General features: G+C 38.2%; 1 long non-coding RNA gene, 2 other non-coding genes and 1 pseudogene across 3 annotated transcripts; 1 reads left to right on the forward strand and 3 right to left on the reverse strand.

Annotated features, from left to right (window-relative positions):
- Positions 1-830: 830 nt before the first annotated feature.
- LOC105421794 (potassium transporter 26 pseudogene) lies at positions 831-3,002 on the reverse strand (annotated as a pseudogene).
- Positions 3,003-7,847: 4,845 nt separating this feature from the next.
- On the reverse strand, positions 7,848-7,919 carry TRNAP-AGG (transfer RNA proline (anticodon AGG)). The gene has a single exon. It is a non-coding gene; the product is annotated as a tRNA-Pro (tRNA).
- Positions 7,920-8,218: 299 nt separating this feature from the next.
- Positions 8,219-8,290, reverse strand: TRNAP-UGG (transfer RNA proline (anticodon UGG)). Its single transcript has one exon. It is a non-coding gene; the product is annotated as a tRNA-Pro (tRNA).
- A 50-nt stretch (positions 8,291-8,340) lies between these two features.
- On the forward strand, positions 8,341-9,003 carry LOC148779854 (uncharacterized). The gene is made up of 2 exons (XR_016043611.1): positions 8,341-8,522; positions 8,672-9,003. It is a non-coding gene; the product is annotated as an uncharacterized LOC148779854 (long non-coding RNA).
- The last annotated feature ends 1,490 nt before the right edge of the window (positions 9,004-10,493 follow it).

Raw genomic sequence — 10,493 nt, forward strand, 5'->3', positions numbered from 1 at the left:
CGGCTATATCTTCACTATTTTGGATGAATGTTTACATCAATAAGTACCTCTATATATAAAGGATAATCACACAAGTACATGAGATGAATATGACATGATTCTTGGAGATAGAGGTAAATAGTAGAAGGCCTTATCACCAAACTAACTTGATGACCAAGTAACTTTGACTTGATCTCTTCGTATCTTCTAGATACCTAATCTTATCAAGAGATATATACCCATGTATCCATAATGATATATATCAATATGAACCCGAGATATCCATATCCTAACACTCCCCCTCAAACTCAAGATGCTTTGACACAAAGTAGCTGGAGTTTGAACAATATTAAGTTGCCAAAAAAAGAGTAGTAATCAAATCCATAATAAATTTCACAAGTCACCATGGTCTTCCAAGAAACAACATTTCTTAGGCTATCTACCTTCTCTAGAGACTTTCTCTCTCTAGGGTCTTCCAAGAAAGAACCTTTCTTGGGCTCCCTACTTTCTTCTAGAGACTTTCTCTCTCTAGAGTTTTCTTCTCTGAAGATCTTCTATCTCAGAGGCTTCTTTTCTTTGTAAAGACTCTCTCTCTAAAAGAAAATGATCTTTCTTTCTCTCTTCTTCAAAACATCCGAGATTGAGTAACGAAAAACTAGACGATCATCACACAGGATGGAGCAATGAAAGCCTTAATCATCAAATAGGATCATGTAACGGAAAACTTGATCATTAACTAGGATCGAAAAATTCGATCATCAACCAGAATCGAGTAAACTCGATCATTATACCGGATGGAGTAAAAGAAAACTACATCATCAAATGGGATCATGTAATGGAAAACATGATCGTCAACTAATCACGAGTCGCTGAAACCAACCCGTCTTCTCACTTGTCCTCAAAATTGTCCTCCCCATCACAAAGGTCACTCCTTTATCTTTCCCTGTCTCTAACAGTTGCAACTCCTCATAGCTATCTGTCAGTTCCTTGAGCTTCTCCAAGACGGTTGCCACATAAACATCATCCTCCATGCTAGGATGGTCCATGTATCCATATTGCACCAAGGACCTATCCCTTTTGGCCCTAACTTTCCAATAAGGAAGCGCTCCTCAAGTAGGACTGTAGTTATAGGGAGAATTCGGACTGTGACTACTACCATGATTTGGTGCAAGGAGCCGATATTTTGAACGTAGTGTCAAATTATGAGTGGGATACCATTAATGAGATTTGTGCAAAAGAAACAAACACCCGAAACACGAGAAATATCGGAATTGGAGGCAAGTTGTTGGAGATCAACCGAGCTCAACTTGTGCTAAACCTCGTATTCTTTTTTTTTTTTGCTCCTCCCATAGGTCCATGACAGCATGATTATGAGAAAAAATGCAGACGCAGCAAAAGGAACCCAACCGCCCTGTGGCACCTTGTTGAAAAGAGAGGTCATGTAAACACCCTCAATGGAAATGAAGACCAAGAAGAAGATGTCTATGAGCATGATGTTGGTGTCCCATATGACCAACATCACCACTGTCATCAAGCAAGTGGTGATGAGCATGACCCAAATCACAACAACCCCATATGCATTTCCTATTTCGACACCTCCCTTGAATCCAACGACGATTAGGATGCAAATGACCATGAGGAAGTAGTTCACCTCCGGGGGAGTAGACCTGCCCCTCGTGCTTTGAAGAAGTGTGGAACATGTTAACTCGAGGGAAGCACCCTAGAGCCATGGATTGCCTTATGATGGAGAAGATGGCTGATATCAAGGCCTGGCTCGTCACTATGGCCATCAGTTTCCCTATCACAAACATGGGCCAAAACACGGGGCTTGGCACAGAGCTGTAGAAGGTGGTGCTTAAGTTATGTGGGTTCTTTATCAAATACGCCGCCTCTCCTCGGTAAGTTAGGAGGTGGCAAGGATACACAATGTAAGAGAAGGCAATCTGAATTCCTCATTTGTTGAAGTGACCTAGATCGGCAAACATAGTCTCAACACCTGTTATATACAAGACAGCTGCTCCATGACTCTCACATCCATGCTTATGGTTTCTAGTAATGAAATAATAAATGTAGTGTGGAGACAAAGCCTTGAACACCCAAAGGGGAGTTTTCTTGGGAGTTGTGTCCTCTCCAGGCTGGGAGTTGGCCTCTGGAGGCCTCCAAGTGATCCATCTTTTCGAGAATGGATTGCATCATCACCACGAACCTGTTCATTCGATCTTCTTGGGCATCATCCGGCTTGTCGATCACCATGACGCTGATTGTTTCTTTTAGAGGGTCAGAGCCAGGTGAGGTAGCAAACTGCCAAGGTTGGCGAGTTGTATGCGGCAAGTCGGTCTGTAGGGGCTCAGCGTGCCCTGACTAGACTCGAAGCTGTAATAGACTCTACTCCATAATTGAGGTTGAGATTTGGACTGCCCCGCCTTTCTTGAACATGCGAGGGTTGTGTCCATTAGTTGGAGCAGAGATTGTGGTCTAAGGATAGAGGGCTTCATCGATGAGAAAAATTGAAAACACATGCTCGAGACGAAATACCAAATCGTGAACCTTGCTCTGATACCATGTTAGAATTCGTAGGAGCATAAAATGGAAAATGGATGGAAATAAAAGAAGAGAGAACATAACATTTACATGGTTCAGGCCAAAGCCTTATGTCCATAGATCCAAAGCCCCAACCGGCTATATCTTCACTATTTTGGATAAATGTTTACATCTATAAGTACCTCTATATATAGATGACAATCATACAATTACATGAGATAAATATGACATGATTCTTGGAGATAAAGGTAAATAGTAGGAGGCCTTATCACCAAACTAACTTGATGACCAAGTAACTTTGACTTGATCTCTTCTTATCTTCTAAATACCTAATCTTATCAAGAGATACATACCCATATATCCATAATGATACGTATCAATATGGACCAGAGATATCTATATCCTAACAAATAAGGGCTTTCCAAAGGTTCAATGGAAGTTTGTGTAAAGTGGTTTTAAATTCTTTGTTTTGTATACCTCATGATTCCCCATACTACTACAAATTTAAGTTTTGTTTTTGGAGGGTTCGTATCGTATCCATTTTGTCTGTGTTTGATTTGTCTCAAATAACTCACTAAAACAAACCCAAAAAAAATGATACGTTGACTTTGGGGACTTCCAATTTATTCCAGATGAACCAAAAGTTGTACGGTACGTTTTTGTTTCTGTTGTCCTATAATTCAGAGGAGATGAATTCAAATCGGCAACTGTTGGCCCAATATCTCAGTTTGCAGCACCTGTGATTGTATGTTACTTTAGTTCTCTTTATGTATTTACTATTTTTTGAAGATTAATTGTTTGGTTTTTGTTCCTGCTGATGCTCTAAAGATTGATTTTATTGTTTGGTTTTTGTTCCTGCTGACGCTTGGTCAATCTGCAAAGTCCCACATGAACAGGGATCACTCAGAAGATACCAAAGCAATTGTACAGTACTCAACACAGTCCAACCTGTAAGTGATTATACTTTTATAAGCATCAACATTCATTTTAGCATTGGCAAAAATTGAACCATTCATATTGTAATACGTATTTGGTGTCCGGTATTCAGTATCTAATCCAATGATCCAAGTTTAATAGTAGAACTAATGAGAAAAGTTTATTTGGTTTCATTTTCTTTATTTGATTTCCTTTCAAGAAAATGACTCCATCTTTTTCACTCTTTGTACAACCGTCTATGTTAAATAATGATCAAAGCCCCCTTATGTCTATTTTTCATGATTGAATTTAGTATTGGAATCGTAGTAAGAAATGAATATATCAGTAAGACCTACAAATCGTTTTCAAGGGAAGCTTATTAAAGGAGTTTTTCATGATATGTACATCTTGCCTTTTTTTTATTATGCATGTGAGAATATGCTAGGCATTTCAATTTTGTAGACAATAGTGTTTTCTCCTTGGTTTTGATATCTTAAGGTTCAAATGATTGCAATCGTGTGGACGATTGAAATGTAGCAAGGTGAAGTATGCTATTGTCCATCTGACTGTGGAACACCATAGTCCATTCTTGGGGGCATGGCTGTCCAGTGAATACAATTATGGAGACAGCGAGGGTCCACCAGAACAGATATGACAATAATGGTAGGCCCAATTCTCTCCACATCACTTCATTAGACCATCATGACCATCACAGACTGTAGTTTCCGTACTCCATTGGACTATAATACACGTCCTCTTTAGTAGTTCAACTTTTATTTGAATAAATGCCACTGAAATCAGTATGAATTTGTGCTTGTTTCTTGAACGATTAGATATTCATGTGGTTCTTAATCTTACTTGTAGATGTGTATGATTGTGATTCTTCATGCTGGGATATTTCAAGTAGATTTCACCTTGGGATTTAGGCTTGCACACTGTAGCCCAAGAGATGTGGTGGTATTTTCTGGATCCGTTATCTCTGGACCAGAGGAAATGATGCATGAGCTGCTCGAGGCAAGAAGCTACAGAGGTAGACATGTGGAAGAGGGACATTTGGAAGATGGGGATGTTGGAGAGGTGGCCTTAAGGGGAGTGGCTCTCCCTGCTGGGGAAAGGAATCGGCCATTCCAATTAGTATATTTTCGATGAAATTTATCAATGATGTGGCCCCATTACCTATGGTTAGGCTTATTGTGGCAAAGGGGGAGGCCCAGGTAGGTTGAAGGCAGGGTGTCTACTACGTGGCTCCACTTATTAGCGAGGTACTGGGTGACCTGCGGTTCAAGGGAGATGCCAATCATCTTGGACATGTGCACCCTAAAGCCAGTGGTTAACTCAAAGCATTTGAGGAAAAGGAGGAGGGAATCAACTTGCTGCTCAGATGCACTACAAAAAAGAAGGGTGTTGTCAGTGTATTGCAGGTGCGAGATCTCAAAACCGCCAATGCTGATTTTAAAACTCTCCAGGAGGCCAGGTTGGTACATTCTGACCACTAATCTACTGAAAGCCTCAGCCACAATGGCGAAGAGGAAGAGGGAGAGGGGGACCCCTTGGCGGAGGCCCCTAGAGGAAGGGATGAATCCTTTGGAGGATCCATTGATAATGATAGAGGAGTACGAGATACAACTGTGTACCCATTTTCTCCAACGGTTACCGAAACCCATTCAAGATAGGGTTGCGTCCAAGACAGCCCAAATAGACGTGGTTGTAGGCCTTCTTCCAGTCCAGTTTTATAATGAGGCCTAGGGTTTTGGATATAGTTCTAGAGTGAACGCATTCATGTGCCACATGGGTGCTATCTAATATTTGGAGATCTTTAATAACAGCCCATTGATGAGGGGAAATCACCGAACCGACAACCTCCTTGAGTCTATGGGCTTAGACCATGGCCATAATTTTGTAGGAACTATTCATCAGGCTAATAGGCCTGGAGTCGTTGAGTTCATCAGCCGCTTCCACTTTGGGGATGAGGGCAATGAAGGTGGCATTCATGCCTTAGTGGTTCACACCTCTTTCATGGAACTCCTCAAAGGAAGTATGTGAGAGCGGAGGGGTTCCCAGAAGTGTTTGAACAGGGCAACAAGGAAGCCGTCAAGACTGCGGTCACGATCCTGCCTGAGCTCAGAGATGGCATGTGCAGCACTTATTTTCCTATTTGTTTTCTAACTTGAATGTCTGTGTGCATCACTGGACATATGTGTATGAGTGCATGTGTACATAGGTGCTTGTGTTCACATAGGAATAATATTATGATGAAATATTATTTATTTTGTTTCCTATTGATTCTTTAGGCTGGTTATAAAGGGAAGACTTTTAAACTTTGCATCCCATTTCCTGGATGTGCAGAGGATAGGAAGTAAGTCTTTTTAAAACTCTTGAAATTTGAAGCGAGTCTTTTTAAGACTTTTGAAATTTTTAATTAGAAGCAGGAAGCAGCCTACGTGAAGGGAAAAGAAAAGCACTAGTGGCCATACTGCATCTGATTTTATCAAAAGTATTTATGTAATTAAGACACCATAAGAATGACTCATGTAACCCATGGGGGAATCTTTAGCATTATAGACTCCATCTGATTTGCTCAAGCCTGTACTTCTCTATTACAGATACCTTTTAGGATTAACTTCTTTCTAAATATTATAATTTTGACACTGAATTAAATGTCCTGAAACACCCAAATGAATGCTCCGTCGCTCGCCCCACCCACCCACCCACACCCAAAGCTAAAGCCATTGTTTTAGATTATCTTCAATTCAGATTAAGAGGCTGAATTCTGCAGCTTGGGGCTCCAAACTAAAGTGAGTGGAACCGACCCAGTATTTTAATACATTGGTGAATGATCCATTACATTTGAAAATATCGATAAAATACAAGACATTGTCAGTATGGCAATATTTGGAAAATTGGCATGATTTAAGGAAAAAACAGAATATTCTCATAAAAAAACCTTTATTTTTAATATTTTCAAGAAGAAACCTCAAGTCTGATAAATTGGCCAAATTCTGTAGTGCTGCTCTTTCATGGTCAAAATGAAAAGTTCTGAAAAGCAAAATGCATTGCTCACAATCATAAATGGCCGCATTAAATGTGCTTTCTTTTCTTTTATCAACAAAAACCGAGCTAGGTGTTTAAATGTACCTTGTAAATTGAGGTAATACAAAGGCTATAGATACCAATCCTCTTATTTATCTCATCTTATTACCTATTATGTCTTACACAAAATTTGATGTCTCCTTGTACCCTCATTTGCCATCCTGTTTCTCGTCTATTGCCCCTTTTTATTAGTAGCATTAGGACTGCTAATTTTTATGGTATTTCGTGAAATGGCCATAACTCATTTTTAATCCCATTCCAATACACAAAATTAACTTAATATGTGTATTGAAATGGATGTAACATAACACATTAAGTTAATTTAGTGACTGATCCATCCATTTCTTTCAACTTTATCTCACTAAATTAACTTAATATGTGTACATCTTGTTGTTCTTTGGTATCAGTTTCAATAGTGTTAGTTATTCCCCTTTATTTCTTCTCCTCTTGATTACATATCTCCATTTCCATTTATATTTTTGGCATAACTAAAGAGGGAGAGACAATGTCCTTATGTTGTTTTATGACCAAGCTCCCCCTCTCTCTGTATCATTTTTTGCATTGATAAAGAATAAAGTTAGAGTTTATTTTTGAAAATTGTAAACAATGACATAGGCTCAACTGTTTCTGTACCATAAGTTAGTACTAGTGTGTCCAACTCAGATTTTGAGTAGAGGGAATCAAGGAGACTACATGTGCATGGCTTCTTTTTAAAATCATCATGCTTGGGTTTTAGAGGATATAGTATGGAGTCAAACATTAACAATTTGGTAAATGTAATAGAAAAACAATAATTGGCCTACCAATGAATAAAAAAATTAAAGGGCCTGAACATTGTCAATCAATTTGAACACAGCTGAAAGCTGGCGCCTTTTTCTCTTCCTTTTTTCCTGTTTGTTACGGTAAAAATGGGAGAAATGGCTATCCCTTTTCATTTATTTTTCTTCCTTTTCTCTTGTTTGTTAGGGTAAAAATGGGAGATATGGGAATCCCTTTTCATTTATTTCTCTTCCTTTTCTCTTGTTTGTTAGGGTAGAATTGGCAATCCCTTTTCATTTATCTCTCTTCCTTTTCTCTTGTTTGTTAAGGTAAAAATCGGAGATATGGGAATCCCTTTTCATTTATTTCTCTTCCTTTTCTCTTGTTTGTTAGGGTAAAAATGTTTTCATTTATTTCTCTTCTTTTTTTTTTGTTTGTTAAGGTAAAAATGGGAGATATGGGAATCCCTTTTAATTTATTTCTCTTCCTTTTCTCTTGTTTGTTAGGGTAAAAAAGGGAGAAATGACAACCCCTTTTCATTTATTTGGTAGATTTAAAAAATTGGGGCATTCCGAGAATTGAACTCGGGACCTCTCGCACCCTAAGCGAGAATCATACCACTAGACCAAATGCCCTCATCCATACTTCTGTTTATATTTAGATATTACTAAACCCAACACTCGCCCATTGCACACCTCTACTCCTCTAACACCCCAAGAGAAGAAAAATAAAAAAAAAAGGAAAAAACAGTTCTTCATGTTCTCTTGTTTGCTAGGTTAAAAAAAAAAATTTATTTTTAGATATTAGTAAACCCATCAGCCCCCATCCCACAACCCCTGCTCCCCCAACACCCCAAGAGAAGAAAAATATAAAAAAAAGGAAAAAAATGTTCTTCATGTTTTCTTGTTTGCTAAGGTTTAAAGCAAGATAAAAAGGGGCATTCCGAGAATTGAACTCGGGACCTCTCGCACCCAAAGCGAGAATCATACCACTAGACCAAATGCCCTTTTTATTTTCTTATCTTGTTACTATTTATTTGTAGCCTTTACAACATCTGAGCAGTCAATAAAGTGGCCATTTTCCCTCTGCATTTCGTCTTATTATGGAATCTCTTGTTCTCACTGATCTCATTTATTTCTTTCTCTAATCAGCACACAGATGTCATTTGTGTCATCCTTGAACAATTCCGGCGTGGCTGGAGGGTTGAGATGACTTTGATATGCTCTCAGTTATATTGGGTATATTACTTAAATCTGTCTTTGATTTTCTTGTTTGCTTTTTTGATGGGTGAGGTTTTTGGGATGCTTTGCTTGCTGTCTGATCCACATTCACCATGCTGGAACTGTACCATGTAAATAATAGGACGTGCTCTGGTTTTCTTTTTCAGAAGGCAAAAAACAATGGTTAACATTTAGCCGGGATATGCTGCTACACTCTCGATTTCTATCAAATACTGGCATATTTTCAAGAGTATCTTCATGGCAAACTTTTGGTGAATGGTTTGGAGCAGGGTTTTGAAAGTTGCCCGGCCATGCTGAATCGCCCGGTTCAAACAGGACCAGAATAGGTTGGCAGGGGTGATCCTGGTCTAGGGAAGCGCAAAATTGATTGTATCCCCCCATGTTTTTATTTTTTTATATTTTCATTTGTCTATACAAGGATATGAATCAAGAATTGTCAATTTGGATTGGGTGAATAGGGAATTAGTCCTTGGTGATCTTGGGTCTGAATCTGATTTCTTTAGCCCTGGTTTGTATGTTGTATAATGAATAAACAAACATGGTAAATGGGAATGACACATGAAAAACCAAATCTAGTCTTCCCAATAGAAACATAGTTTCTTCAATGATCAATGCACATTTTTAACAAGACTTACAATGGGCCTTTAGAGAGTAGATCATGGTTGAATCCTCAACAATAGGCCTTTGATTATGCACTTTGAGTCATAAACCAAGAAATTAAGTTTCCATAGTGTCTGGAGAGAGAAGCCAAGAGACTTTTGGTCGTACCCAAGTGCCTTATTCATACATGGCGTTGGCGAAGTTAGAGAGAGAGAGAGATAGCTTGATTCTGTTGTCAAAGGATGCTTTGTTGGAAGGTTTGAAAAAGCGGATCGGTGATTTGGATTGTCTCTCCAGAACACCAGATCAGATGGGCGATTCGAAATGGAGAAATCAACCGGATGCAGCTTTAAAAAAATTCAAAAAGTTATTAAAAACTATTATAAATAATATTATTAGGGTTTCCAAGAGAAAAATGGTAATACATTGTTCAATTTGAGAATTGGAACAAGTTTGCGCCTCTCAGTAAGGAATAATAGTTATCTATAACAAAGTTCTTGCATCAAGGGCGAACATAAATACCTGTTTTTCAATTTTATTAATTTTCTGTTTTCAACTAAATCAGGAATGAGACTTTCTTAATATTTGGAGTTTTGAATTACGAATTTTCATATTTAAATATCTAGGCTATTGTAAAGTAAGGGGTTTGAATACTTTTAAGGACAAACCTATTTTACTATAGGAAAGTTTTGAAAGGGCCTATAGACGAAGTGCTATAATGTTTCGCCCCCATCACGGGCATGCTATGTTCGTGATGGTTTTACTTACAAGAGCCGTGGCGGTCCCTTCATGTTTGTGTCAAATTTGCACGAAAAGAATCTCATTACAGACTTGTTATATCCGTGAGAGACCGCTACAGACATGCTAAGTATGTGACGGTCTTTAATCCACGCCGGTGCCGAGCTTATGGGCGAATTATTCAATTTCGCCCATAGGCATTTTGTAGTATCATCATTTACTAAATATTTTTAATAGAGTGTTTATAAGGTTTCATATTCTAAGTTTTTTATTTTCAAATAAAGACACCATCCTCATTTTCTTTTTCTGTAATGTTTTTTAGCCTTTAAATACAAGTTATGCCAAGGAAGGATTTTTAAAAATAATTATAATCTGTCACTTAAAAAGAGCACTAGTCGCTAGTCAAAAATATTTAGGAGCCGTTTGGATATTAAAAAGAACACTAGAAGCTAGTTAAAAATATTTAGGGCCGTTTGGATAAGTAGAAATTAAGAATTTTGGATATTTGAAATTCAAAACAATTCAGGAATTTTCATTATCAATAATTCTTGTCATGGATTCCTCAAATCGCTTCTTTGGATAAACTATACAAAATTCATAGATTCTTTACAATCATTTCCATGTCAATTG

This window comes from Amborella trichopoda, chromosome 11 (assembly GCF_054954075.1).
Source record: "Amborella trichopoda isolate Santa Cruz 75 chromosome 11, AtrichopodaSantaCruz75HAP2 v2.0, whole genome shotgun sequence".
Classification (NCBI taxonomy): Eukaryota; Viridiplantae; Streptophyta; class Magnoliopsida; order Amborellales; family Amborellaceae; genus Amborella; species Amborella trichopoda.